The sequence below is a fragment of the Myotis yumanensis genome, unplaced genomic scaffold (genome assembly GCF_028538775.1).
Source record: "Myotis yumanensis isolate MYYU_CA2020_CCGP unplaced genomic scaffold, mMyoYum1.0.hap1 SCAF_2, whole genome shotgun sequence".
Classification (NCBI taxonomy): Eukaryota; Metazoa; Chordata; class Mammalia; order Chiroptera; family Vespertilionidae; genus Myotis; species Myotis yumanensis.
Genome location: NW_027223753.1, coordinates 90,182,933 through 90,197,058, shown reverse-complemented (window position 1 = coordinate 90,197,058; position 14,126 = coordinate 90,182,933). Strand labels below are relative to the sequence as shown.

The 14,126-nt window shown below is 45.0% G+C and overlaps 1 pseudogene; it reads left to right on the top strand.

The window, feature by feature from the left end:
* The first annotated feature begins 2,569 nt into the window (after nucleotides 1–2,569).
* LOC139001959 (pre-mRNA-processing factor 6 pseudogene) lies at nucleotides 2,570–5,395 on the top strand (annotated as a pseudogene).
* The last annotated feature ends 8,731 nt before the right edge of the window (nucleotides 5,396–14,126 follow it).

Below are 14,126 nucleotides of genomic sequence, written 5' to 3'. Positions count from 1 at the left end.
TTTGTCTTTACATTCTTCACAAAAATGTTTTCAGGCAAATTCAAAATTTAAAAGTTATTCATGGGTTATTTTTTATTTTCATTTTAGAGTAATTAGAGGGAAAACTAGATGATGGATGTAATTACTAAGATAAAATTTTAAAACAATGTGGGGGGCCACTGGCAAGCACAATGGGCATTCTTAAAAATATGTCGGCTGAACCCAGGGCTCAGGCAGAGCCACGCCCTGGGGGTAGTCCTAGCCCAAAGGCAAGGACGCCACTCAGTCTGACCTTTTCAGCCCAGGTGCTAGTGGGGTGGATCCCCTTATGTCACCAGGAACTCAAGGCCCACCCAGATGTGATGTAACTTCCTGGTATTTGGGTTTAAATTAAACATGTGGTTCCGGTGCTGGGGCCCCTGTCTGTCCCTCCATCAGAGGGCAGAAGCCCACCCGGTCCCAGCTTCTTTTATTTCTGTGTCTTGTCTCTTTATTTCATCTCTCAATCCCAAGCGCCTCTACTCAAAGAACCAGTTCATCTCTCTTTCTGTGCTGGACTTGGAGAAGAGAGACCCCCCACCATAAAACAACTTAGGTAAACCTCAAGCAACTTTCCAAAGAAGTCTAAGTTTTTGCATCTCTCCCTCATCAAGTAGGAGAGATCCATGTGATGCTGTGGAGACAAACAAGACACACCTTTTGGGTAATGAAAACCACAATTATCAATTGTTGTTCCTTCTGTATTGGAAAATATCTTGTATTAACTTTTGACTCACTTGTAAATACAAGCACATGTTTCTAACATGCTATTTTTCTCCACAAATTCCCATGAAAAGCTAGAATCTAAGGGAGAATGTCTGGCCCACAAGCTATATAAGGCCCTGGAAATCATTTGATCTGGCCCTGCCAAGGCATTAGGGTGAGTTAATTAAATGTTTGACCAAATATAGCAGCCTAATTTTTAAGTTGATAACTTTGTATAGCCTGTGGACGGTTATAAATACCCAAGTGGCCCCTGGCAGAAAAGAGGTTCCCCACCCCTGAGTTAGATAAAAACATAAATTAGCAAATGAAAGGTGTTATATCTTTATTAATATCAGAGAGATAAAAAAAGACATAGGTGGAATTGTTTCAAATAGTGCAAAGAAGTTTGTCATAATAAAATGAGTATTATATCACGAACTGTTTTGTTTACTTAGTATTCCTCCAAAATCTACAAGTTTGATGAACAGAGAGCCTGTGAGAGCTGGTGAGAGCTGGCATCACCCTGGTCTTCTCATTCCTCTGGCTTGAACAGTATCAAGATTTGTGGGCAGCTTAGTGTCCTGACAAAAATTTATGTGACTTCCCAAGGGAGACTTGCATTGGTTACTCCTGGCTGTAAGCCCTCATTTTGACTGAATTCATTATAAATATAAATCATATAATAGTTAATAGTCCCTGTGTCTCAGTTCTATACCAAATCAATCCAGACATGGAAATGGTGTCTTCCTTCATTTTCACAACGACAAACAAAGCTCACCAAAAAAAGCAAATAAGTAAAACCAATTCTCACACCAATATTTGACATGGCAGACTTTACCAGAAGTTGGGGAAAATCAAAGGAATTTATATCACAGCAATGCAAACAACAGAAAATGACCAGATGCCACCACCAGGGCCAAGGCAGGGGCTGACCCTTGAACCAAGGTAGGTGCCCTTGAATGGAATGGAGTCTGACCAACCCTTAGGTCTGTAGGCTGATGCTCTACCCACTGAGCCAAACTGGATAGGGCTCAACAATAAAGATTAAAAAAAAAAAAGTGAGTACGGCCCTAGCCAGTTTGACTCAGTGGATAGAGCGTCGGCCTGCAGACTGAAGGGTCTCAGGTTCAATTTTGGTCAAGGGCATATATACCTTGGTTGCGGGCACACCGGAAGAGGCAGTTGATGGATGTTTCTCTCTCATCGATGTTTCTAACTCTCTATCCCTCTCCCTTCCTCTCTGTAACAAATCAATAAAAGATATTTTTTTAAAAAAAGAATGAGGCAAGAGACTGTTGCATTAGTCATGAAAAAAAAAAGAAAAGATGTGGCCTAAGTCAGGATAGTTGTTTAAAAAAAAAAAAGTGAGTACTTAAGTAGGTAAATAACTGGTGTTGAGAGGATCAAGAGAGAATAGCCAGGGGGCAAATTAGATCATGTATATTAACAGCATTAATCCTGTTTGGCCTCAGGAAAGCACTGAAAATCCCCTTACCCTGGTTCACCTCTCCCCCGTGAGGTTACGAGCAAATAGACTTTGGTGGGCGTGGTTAATAAGTGGAGCCTTCTAATGGAGTATATATACAGGGTCAGGTTAGGGCTCATGCAATCCTGTGCCACGCTGTGTAGAGAGATCCTTGTGGGAGATTCAGCTTTCCCTTTTGGCGTTTCAGAACGGAGAAGAGCCGTCTGCTGCTGGGTCAGGTCATGGCTCCTGCAGTCCTGTGCCAGACTGTCTAGAGAGAGCCTTGTGGGAGGTTCTCCTTTCGCTTTCGGCGCTACGAACCGGACAAGAGCCGAATGCTCCTGCCTTCTCTTCCCAGCCCTCGTTGGCGGCGGCGGCGCCATGAACAAGAAGAAGAAGCCGTTCCTGGGCATGCTCGTGCCGCTAGGCTACGTGCCTGGGCTGGGCCGAGGCGCCACTGGCTTCACCACCCGGTCAGACATCGGGCCTGCCCGGGATGCCAACGATCCTGTGGATGACCGCCACGCGCTGCCGGGCAAGAGGACCGTCGGGGACCAGATGAAGAAGAGCCAGGCTGCACATGACGATGATGAGGATCTGAATGACACCAACTACGACGAGTTTAATGGCTATGCAGGGAGCCTCTTCTCAAGTGGGCCCTACGCAAAGGGTGACGAGGAAGCGGATGCTATTTATGCAGCTCTGGTTAAAAGGATGGACGAAAGAAGAAAAGAAAGAAGGGAGCAAAGGGAGAAAGAAGAAATTGAAAAGTACCGTATGGAATGCCCCAAAATCCAACAACAGTTCTCAGATCTCAAAAGGAAGTTGGCAGAAGTCACAAAGGAAGAGTGGCTGAGCATCCCTGAGGTTGGTGACGCCAGAAACAAACGCCAGAGGAACACACGCTATGAGAAACTGACCCCTGTTCCCGACAGCTTCTTCGCCAAACATTTGCAGACTGGAGAGAACCATACCTCCGTGGACCCCCGGCAAACTCAATTTGGAGGTCTTAACACGCCGTATCCTGGTGGGCTGAACACTCCATACCCAGGTGGAATGACACCTGGCACAGGTGAGCTAGACATGAGGAAGATTGGCCAAGCAAGGAACACGCTGATGGACATGAGGCTGAGCCAGGTGTCTGACTCTGTGAGTGGGCAGACTGTAGTCGACCCCAAAGGCTATCTGACAGATTTAAATTCCATGATCCCTACCCATGGAGGGGACATAAATGACATCAAAAAGGCACGACTGCTCCTCAAGTCTGTTCGGGAGACAAATCCGCACCACCCACCAGCCTGGATTGCATCTGTCCGCCTGGAAGAAGTCACCGGGAAGCTGCAAGTCGCTCGAAACCTTATCATGAAGGGGACGGAGATGTGCCCCAAGAGTGAAGATGTCTGGTTAGAAGCAGCCAGGTTGCAACCTGGGGACACTGCCAAGGCCGTGGTGGCCCAAGCTGTCCATCACCTCCCACAGTCTGTTAAGATTTACATCAGAGCAGCAGAGCTGGAAACAGACATTCGTGCCAAAAAGCGGGGTTCTTCGGAAAGTCCTGGAGCATGTACCCAATTCTGTTCGCTTATGGAAGGCAGCAGTTGAGCTGGAAGAGCCTGAAGATGCTAGAATCATGCTAAGCCGAGCCATGGAGTGCTGCCCCACTAATGTGGAGCTGTGGCTCGCTCTGGCGAGGTTGGAGACCTATGAAAATGCCCACAAGGTCTTAAGGCCCGTGAGAACATCCCCACAGACCGGCACATCTGGATCACGGCTGCCAAGCTGGAGGAAGCCAACAGGAACACACGGATGGTGGAGATCATTGACCGGGCCATCACCTCCCTGCGGGCCAATGGTGTGGAGATCAGCCGTGAGCAGTGGATCCAGGATGCTGAGGAGTGTGACAAGGCAGGCAGTGTGGCCACCTGCCAGGCAGTCATGCGAGCTGTGATTGACATTGGGATCGCGGAGGAGGACCGGAAGCACACCTGGATGGAAGACGCCGACAGTTGTGTGGCCCACAATGCCCTGGAGTGCCCACTAGCCATCTATGCCTACACGCTGCAGGTGTTCCCCAGCAAGAAGAGTGTGTGGCTGCGAGCTGCCTACTTTGAGAAGAACCATGGCACCAGGGAGTCCCTGGAAGCGCTTCTGCAGAGGGCCGTGGCCCATTGCCCCAAAGCAGAGGTGCTGTGGCTCATGGGTGCCAAGTCCAAGTGGCTGGCAGGCGATGTGCCTGCGGCAAGAAGCATCCTGGCTCTGGCCTTCCAGGCCAACCCCAACAGTGAGGAGATCTGGCTGGCGGCCGTGAGGTTGGAATCGGAGAACAACGAGTATGAACGGGCCTGGCAGCTGCTGGCCAAGGCTCGGAGCAGCGCACCCACTGCCCGGGTGTTCATGAAGTCTGTGAAGCTGGAATGGGTGCTGGGGAACATTGAGGCCGCCCAGGAGCTGTGCAAGGAGGCCCTGAAGCATTACGAGGACTTCCCCAAACTGTGGATGATGAAGGGGCAGATCGAGGAGCAGGAGGAGCAGACGGACAAGTCTGGAGAGGCCTACAGCCAGGGGCTGAAGAAATGTCCCCACTCCACACCCCTGTGGCTTTTGCTTTCTTGGCTGAAGGAGAAGATCGGGCAGCTGACCCGAGCTCGGGCCACTTTGGAAAAGTCTCGCCTGAAGAAGCCGAAGAACCCCGGGCTGTGGTTGGAATCCGTGAGGCTGGAGTACCGTGCGGGGCTAAAGAACATCGCCAACATGCTCATGGCCAAGGCGCTGCAGGAGTGCCCCAGCTCCGGTGTCCTGTGGTCTGAAGCCATCTTCCTGGAGGCCAGGCCCCAGAGGAAGACCAAGAGTGTCGATGCCCTGAAGAAATGCGAGCACGACCCCCATGTGCTGCTGGCCGTGGCCAAGCTGTTCTGGAGTGAGCGGAAGATCACCAAGGCCAGGGAGTGGTTCCACCGCACCGTGAAGATCGACTCCGACCTGGGGGACGCCTGGGCCTCTTCTACAAGTTTGAGCTGCAGCACGGCACAGAGGAGCAGCGGGAGGAGGTGAGGAGGCGCTGCGAGAACGCCGAGCCACGGCACGGGGAGCTGTGGTGCGCCGTGTCCAAGGACATCGCCAACTGGCAGAGGAAGATCGGGGAGATCCTCGTGCTGGTGGCAGCCCGCATCAAGAACACCTTTTGACTGAGTGGTCCCCCTGGGCCGGGGTCTTGGGGCGGGCGGGCGAGTGTGCCTGCCTGCCATGTGAGGATGGGGGGAGGGGCCCGAGCAGTTTCTGCTTTGGAATTAAAGTTTTTCTAGGTAGCGTGAAAAAAATAAATAAATAAATAAATAAATAAATAAATAAAAAGAAAGAAAGAAAGAAAGAAAATGACCAGAGCATTATCCTGTTCCCAAACCACTTTTGATGGCCTGGTCATGGATCCTTCACTGATTACACCAACATATACAAAGCTTCTGCCCCTTAGCATATTGCCAACTTCCTTCTCTTTGTCCTCTCCTCTCTATCCCCCTCTCATAGCAACATCAGTTTTATACTAAGAAGAATGATTTAATTCTAGCACAGAACTTTCAGCTCTTTCATTTTACTTTCTCCTATTAACCCATATAATTTATTAAGTTTTAAACAAAGGCATTTCCTTCTACAGGAATGCTAATGTTGCTATTAACAAGTGGTTTTTTTAATGCCACTTCAGTTTTAGTAATAAAATCTTAGAAGGTATTTGGGCCAAGACCCTTATGTTAACAGGTGAGAAATCCTTAAAAATGAATCCTGAATGGCCCTGGCCAGTTTTCCCATTGGTTAGAGCACCAATGGATATGTCTCCACTCTCTAAAAATCAATGAAAAAAATAATATCCTTGGGTGAGGATTAAAAAAAGAGGAAGCCTGAATGACTTATTCTAAAGCCTTATACCTTAGAAGTGACAGCTAACAGGACATCCCCATTCTTCTGATTCTGCCTGCTGTGTGTTCCATCACTAGTACAATACTAAAACATCTCAATATTTTCTAATATTAACCAGTGGGAGAAAGTGTAAAATTTTATTAATTTATTTATTTACTTATTTATTTAGTACATTATAAGAAAGTAGGACATTTGATACACAACTAATCTCGGGAACTTTTAATCCTTAAGTACTTTTAAGCACATATTAGTGCTGAATGTAAATATTTGTATAAAGGATTCAAAGTTGAGTAAAATGTCTTTGTCTGCCTTACAGAGCCTCTGTTTCATGGCCCCAACCTATGTTTCCTAACCTATGACTGTAAAGAACAGATGACTCTCCAAATTTAGGTATCTCCACTCCTGACCCCTGAAGCACATGCCATATATATGCACCTAAATGCCTTCTTTACCAAACTGACTGGGTGATTAGTAGGCAAAATAGAACTCTTGAATCTTTGCTCCGCTGCTCCTTAAATAGTTCCTTATTCAGATATGCCATTTCAGTAAATAGCGTCACAGCCGCCCAGCTGCTCAGGCCAAAGTCATCAGACTTATCTTTGATTTGGCTCACTCAATTATAAGTTATGCCAACTCTACCAGCTCCTCTTCCAGAATCCATTCCCTTCTATCTCCACCATAACCACCCCTGTCCAAGCTCTCTGATCTTGTGACTACTAGTAGGCTTCCATCATAACCACCTCACTACTTTCCTGTCTCCATCCTTCCCCCTGGTCTATTACCTATAAGGCAGCCAAAGGAACTTTTAAAAAATAAGTCATATCACAAAAATCTTCTACTCAAAAATCTCCAGTGTCTTTGCATGGCACTCAGTATAAGCACCAGGTTCCTTTATGGAGCCTACGGTGCCCTGCTTCCTCTGGGCCTGCTTTTCTCTTCATGGTTAAAATCATCACCCTCTTCTTTTACCAGTTTTATGTTTTGTTGAAGATATCCTTCGTATTGTAAGAACATAAGGGCATTTCCTTAAAATTTCTTCTAATCCACTTGGGATTGATTTGGGTATACAGTATAACAAAGGGATCCAATTTTGTTTTTCCACATAAATAAACAATTACCTCCATACCATTAATTGATATTAATCCTACTGAGAAAATCACACTTCTGTAAATGGGGTCTGTTTCTGATTCTCAATTCTCTGTTCCTTTGGTCTGGTCTTCTGTATATCTGAGATAATACTGGCATTATAATAATGATTATAGCTTTACTAGAGGCCCCGTGCATGAAATTTGTGCACTGCATGGGGCGGCGGGTGGGGGGAGCGCACGGAGGGTCCCGCAGCCTGGCCTGTGCCCTCTCACAGTCTGGGAGCCCTCTTGCAGTCTGGGGAGTAGGCCTATGCCATCAGTCGGACATCTGTAGCGCTGCCACAGAGGCTGGAAAGGCTCCTGCCACTGCCACTGCGCTCACCAGCCATGAGCCCCGCTCAGGGCTTCTGCCTGAGCAGCACTCCCCCTGTGAAAGCCACTGACCACCAGGGGGCAGCTCCTGCATTGAGTTTCTGCCCCCTGGTGGTCAGTGCATGCCATAGCAACCAGTTGTTCCACCGTTTGTTCAATTAGCATATTAGCCTTTTATTACTCTTTTATTTCTAGAAGTTTCACTTTGCTCTTTTTTTTTATTTTATATATATTTTTATTTCAGAAAGAAAGGGAGAAGAGGAAAAGAGAGATAGAAGCATCAATGATGAGAGAGAATCATTGATTGGCTGCTTCTTGAATGCCCCCCACTGGGGATCAAGTCAGCAACCCAGGCATATGCCTTTGACTGGAATTGAACCTGGGACTTCACAGTCCACAGGCCGATGCTCTATCCACTGAGCAAAACAAGCTAGGGCACACTTGCTCTTTTCTATATCTTCTATTTATCTCCTTATTATGTTCATGCTTTCCTTTAAGTTCCTCAACATATTTATAATAGCTATCTAAAATTCTTATCTGCTTTCAATCATTAATGGGTTTTTTTAGTCTATTTATATTTCCTGATTTTGATTCCCACTTTCCTGCTTCTTCCCAGTAATTGCTAAGTGTCTAAAATTTTTGTGCTTCTTTTAAAGAGCAGCTTTACTTCGAAGACAGTTAAATTGCCTACATAACAGCTTTCAATATTTGAATTTAAGCTCTGTTGGTGTGGACTTATGGTGGCCTTTAATCTAGGGCTATTTAGCCTTAATATCAAGGCATGGCCCCTCTGAGGTCTCTATTAACTGTACCAGATGTTCAAAAAGGTCTCAATACTGTGTGGGATCAGAACTCTACCATCTCTCAATTCTTTGTTAGTGCTGGGACTTGTTTAGCCTATAGCTTCCTAGTAGTTTGCTCTGTTCTCAGTAATTGTTCTTTGACCAACCACTTGAAATCTCATTCTAAGTGTGCAGGGCATAGTATTCAGCTAGAGACTCAATGAGACCCCAGGCAGATGTTTGGTGCTCTTTATCTGGGCAATACCCTTCTCTCTGATACACTGGCCCACAAAGTCCAGCCACTGCAGCCTCCCTGATCCCCGATCTGTTTCTCCAACTTAGTGAGACCACCATGCTCTGTTTAGAATCCCCTTCCAAGTACTATGTATGATCCAGAAATGTTCTCCAGGCAGAAAATCAGGGACATACATATTAGGGCTCTCTCCCTTTGTTTCCCTTCTCTCAGTGATCAAAATTCTGCATTGCCAGTTGTCCAATGTTTGCAAAGAGATGTTTCATAGACTTTGTCTAATTCTTTCTTTATTTACAATGAAGAAAGGCACCCAGGACCCGGGCTTCCCTTGCAGCCCCGGCTTCGTCTGGAAGGACGTCCGGAAAGATGTCCAGTCTAATTAGCGTATTATGCTTTTATTATTACTAGAGGCCCAGTGCACAAAAATTTGTGCACTCGGGGGGCGGGGCGGGGGGGGGGGGGTCCCTCAGCCCGGCCTATGCCCTCTTGCAGTCTGGGACCCCTCGAAGGATATCCATCTGCTGGCTTAGGCCCGCTCCCCCAAGCTGGCAGTCAGACATCCCTCTGGCAGCCCAGAAGCCCTCAGGGGATGTCCACTTGCCAACGGGAAGCAGGCCTAAGCTGCAGTCGCACATCCTTAGCGCTGCTGAGGAGGCGGAAGAGGCTCCCACCACCAACACTGTACTGGCAGCCATCAGCCTGGCTTGTGGCTGAGCAGAGCTCCCCCTGTGGGAGCGCACTGACCACCATGGGGCAGCTCCTACATTGAGAGTCTGCCCCCTAGTGGTCAGTGTGTGTCATAGTGACCAGTCATTCCCAGTTGTTCTGCTGTTAGGGTCAGTTTGCATATTACCCTTTTATTATATAGAATAGAGGCCTGGTGCATGGGTGGGGGCTGGCTGGTTTGCCCTGAAGGGTGTCCTGGATCAGGGTGGGGGTCCCCCTGGGGTTCCTGGACAGCCTGGGTGAGGGGCTGAGGGCTGTTTGCAGGCTGGTCGCACCCCCTTCAGGGTGGGGGTCTCCACTGGGGTGCCCGGACAGCCTGGGTGAGGGGCTGAGGGCTGTTTTCAGGCTGGTCAAGCCCCCCCAGTGGGGACCCTCACCTCATGGAGGTTTGGCTGGCCTGGGTGAGGGGCTGATGGCTGCTTTCAGGCTGGCCACACCCCCTTTAGGGTTGGGGTCCCCACTGGGGTGGCTGGCCAGTCTGGGTGAGGGTTTGAGGGCCGTTTTCAGGCTGGCCAAGTCCCCCAGCAACGGAAGCTCCCAGCCTCTCCTTTTTTTCTTTTTTTTTTTTATTCTGGGATTTATTTGCCTTCTATAATTGAAACTTTGTAGCCTTGAGAGGAGCTCAGAGCTGGCCAGGGCAGGTGGGAGGGAAGCTTGGCTTCCTCCATCTCCAGGGGCAACCGAAGCCTCCTGCTTGCTCCAGCTCCGTGGCCACGGCCAGCTGAAAGCAGGTATCTGAGGTTTATTTACTTTCTATAATTGAAACTTTGTTGCTTTGAGTGGAGCTCAGAGCCGCCGCAGCAGGCGGGAAGCTTGGCTTCCTCCATCACTGGGGCAACCAAGCCTCCTGCTCGATCCAGCTCCGTGGCTGCCGGTCGCCATCTTGGTTGGGTTAATTTGCATATAGTTGCTCTGATTGGCTGGTGGGCGTGGCTTAAGGCATAGCGAAGGTATGGTCAATTTGCACATTTGTCTTTTATTAGTGTAGATAGATACTAAATCTTGATGTCTGATAGGCAAGTTCCCCCACTTCAACCTTTTTCTTCTGCAGGAGTATCTTGGTTATTTTTTTTCATTCCTGCTACTTTCTTGTGCTTACTCTGTTTTTTACTTAAGCAGGCTCTTTAATTCATTAATTCTTAAACTTTGTTCTTTTCTCATATAATCACTTAGATTTTCCTGCAATTACTTCTTTAGCTTTATTCTTTGGTTTTTGCATTTACTATTTTTATTCAAATTCTGGTTTATGTCTCACTGATGGTAATTCTTTGAAGCTATTCTAGACTTGCTTTAAGAACTAGTATATGTCAATTTTTGCAAATGCTGCATGCACTCTTGAAAAGAGAGTTTATCCTCCAGTTTTTGGGTACAGGGTTCAATATATACCATTAAGACAAATTGTTAACTATGTTTTCAAATCTTCTCTACCCTTGTCCACATCTTCTTAACCAATCAAATACTAGATAGATAGTTTGAATCCTCCCAATATGACAGGGGATTTGTCTATTTCTCCTTGAACTTGTGTGAATTTTGCTTTCTATATTTTGTATCCACTTTAGTAATGCGTATAAATTTAGACTTGTTATGTACTACTGCTGAACTGAATCTTTTAACATTTCAAATTTAACCTCTATATCTTTAATAATTTTTGTTGTTTTTGTAGATTGTTTTGTTTTGTTTTGGCCTGATTTATCATTTTAACCTTAACCTTCCTATGTCCTCAATTTGTAGTTTATTGTTTCTAAAGTCAAATAGCTGGGTTTTGTTTTTAACCCATTCTGATTATCTTTGAATTGGTAAATTTAAAATTATATTTATTGCTTCTAGTTATCCCACATTTTCCATGCTTCTTTTTTTCTCTTTTTATGCTTTTGGATTGATTGAGCTTTGGTTTCTCCTCTCCCCCACCCCTTAGGGCCTAAGGCTTAGGCAATCTTTCCCCTCTGCTAATGTGAAAATTATAAACACTACTTTTATTCTTTCAGTGATCACCCTTGATATCTTACCATGCAAATATAACAATGTCAAGAGTTAATCAAATTTCTACCCTCTTACTGAATTGACATTTTTCCAAAGAAGATATACGAATCACCAATAGATGTATTAAAGATGCTTAACATCACTAGTCATCAGAGAAATGCAAATCAAAACAACAGTGAGATGTCACTTCACACCTTTTAGAATGGCTAATATAAAAAAGATAAGAGATAAGTGTTGGGGAAGATGTGGAGAAAAGGGAACCTTTGTGCACTGCTGGTGGGATTGTAAATTGGTATAGTCACTATAGAAAACAGTATGGGGATTCCAAAAGATATTGAAATTACTGCTATGTATATGCTTAAATTAAATCACTACCTCAGGTATATCTGCACCCCCTTATTCATTGCAACATTATTCACAATAGCCACGATATGGAAACAACCTAAGTATCCTAAGTGTCCATGGACAAAGAAATAGATTTTTAAAAATAACACACACACACACACACACAATGGAATTTTTTTCAGCCATAATAAAGTAGGAAATCCTACTATTTGTGACAATATGGATGAACCTTGAGGGCATTAAGCTAAGTGAGACAGGTCAAACAGACAAAAGACAAATACCATATGACTTCATTTATATGTAAAATCTAAAAAGAGCCAAATTTATAGAAACCAAGAGTAGAATAGTGATTACAAGGGTCTAAGTGCTGCAGTGGTTCTCAACCTTCCTAATGCCGCAACCCTTTAATACAGTTCCTCATGTTGTGGTGACCCCCAACCATAAAATTATTTTCGTTGCTACTTCATAACTAATTTTGCTACTGTTATGAATCATAATGTAAATATCTGATATGCAGGGTGTGTTTTCAGGGGTCATGACCCACAAGTTGAGAACCGCTGGAATTGTTGGTCAAAGGGTACAAAGTTCCAGTTATAAAATGAATAATCTCATATATTCATCTATGATTCTAATATCCAGCCTGGTGACTATGGTTAGCAATACTGCATTGTATACTTATAAGTTGCCAAGAGAGTAAATCTTAAATGTCTTTACCACCAAAAATATTATAGTTATGTGAAGATATGAAAATGTTAAATAACCTTATTGTGATAATAATTTCATAATATACACATTACCAAGTCTTCACATTGTACAGTTTAAGCTTATACAATGTTATATGCCAAATATATCTAAACAAAGCTGGGAAAAATCTCTAATTTCCTCATGAGAAATACAAAAACTTTCACTTCAATCACCTCCCTTCAAATTATATCTGATTGTTTTCTATTCTTTTCATTTTATCTAGTTTTTTAAAACATCACAAATAAGACAATTATTAATATTACCCTTTAAACAGTTAATTATTGGTATTCTGGTACCTTTTTTCTAAAGTGCATTCTTCAGAAGTTCAAGTTTCTTGGAGCTAACCTCTTTTCTTGTTTGCCTAAAAATGACATTAATTTTCCCATATGCAAACGTAGTGTTAGTAGAATGAGAATTTTAAATAGTTATTTACTCATGTCATTTTGAAGATTTTTATTTTACTGTCCTCTGGCTTCCACTGATGCTGGTAAAAATTCTGATGTAATAATTGTCTGTATTTTGTAGGTGACCTATCTTCTCTTTCTGGGTCCTTTTAAGATCTTCTCTTTATCTTTTATATCACAACTAGAGGCCTGGTGCATGAAAATTCATGCACTGGTGGGGAGTACCTCAGCCCGACCTGCCCCTTTTCACAGTCTGGGAGCCATCAGGGGTGGGAGGTGACCCGGCCATCAGGGGAAGGTGACGCCCCATCATACCTCTGCTGCTGCCATTGCTGGCATTGCAAGCCTTGGCCAGCCCTGGTTACCTGCGCCTCAGGCGGCCCTGGGCAGCTGGGCAACCGCCATCCAAGGTTTGCCTGCACCTCAGGTGTCGGCTGGGCAGCTGCCATCCAAGGCTTGCCTGCACCTCGGGCCGGCCCTGGACGGCTGGGGGGCTGAGGGGACTGGGGTACTCCAGAGGCAGGTGTGCTGAGCGGCCAGGCCCACCTGGGGGTGGGCCCAGCCTTGCTGCATGACTACTGCCCCGGTGGGGCTGAGGGGACTGGGTACCACCATCTTGAGACTGTGGGCACTGCCATCTTTGAGGGTGGGGCAGTCAATTAGCATATTCCCTCCTTATTGGCTGTGTGCGCCACCATCTTTGCGATGGTGTGAGGGTCAATTAGCATATTCCCTCTTTAGTAGATAGGCTGTATCAGTGAAATACTATAATGGAATGTATTTTACTGACCCTGTTTATCTTTCCTATATTCATGGAAAAATAGCTTTTATCATTCTCAAAAATTTTAGACACTATCTTTTCAAATATTGCCTCCATTTCCTATCCTCTCTGTTCTTTCATTTGAACTCTGATTAGATATGTTAGACATCTATCTACCTTCCTTCCATATTTTTTCCTCTTTGCTCTATGTGGGTTATATCTTCAGAAACTTTCTCTAGTTTATGAATTCTCTTTCAATTTGTATATAATATGTTAAAAACATACTATACATCAAGCTGTAATTTCAACCATTATATTTTTATTTCTGGAAGTTCTATTTACTCATTTTTAATATATCTGTTCATTATTAATAGTCTCTTGCTTTTAAGTAATTTTAATGATTACATTTTTTATTTCTTCTTACAAAAAGAATTTTTTTTTTTTACATGTGAAAATGTTTATTCCTCACAGGACACTGTTCCCCAGCCACAGGGCCCCAAGCTCCCCGCCAGCAAGGGCTCGGTTTTCAGAACTGCTCCTTCAGGAGCCCCACTGCCGCGGTGGCTGGGCTCTGC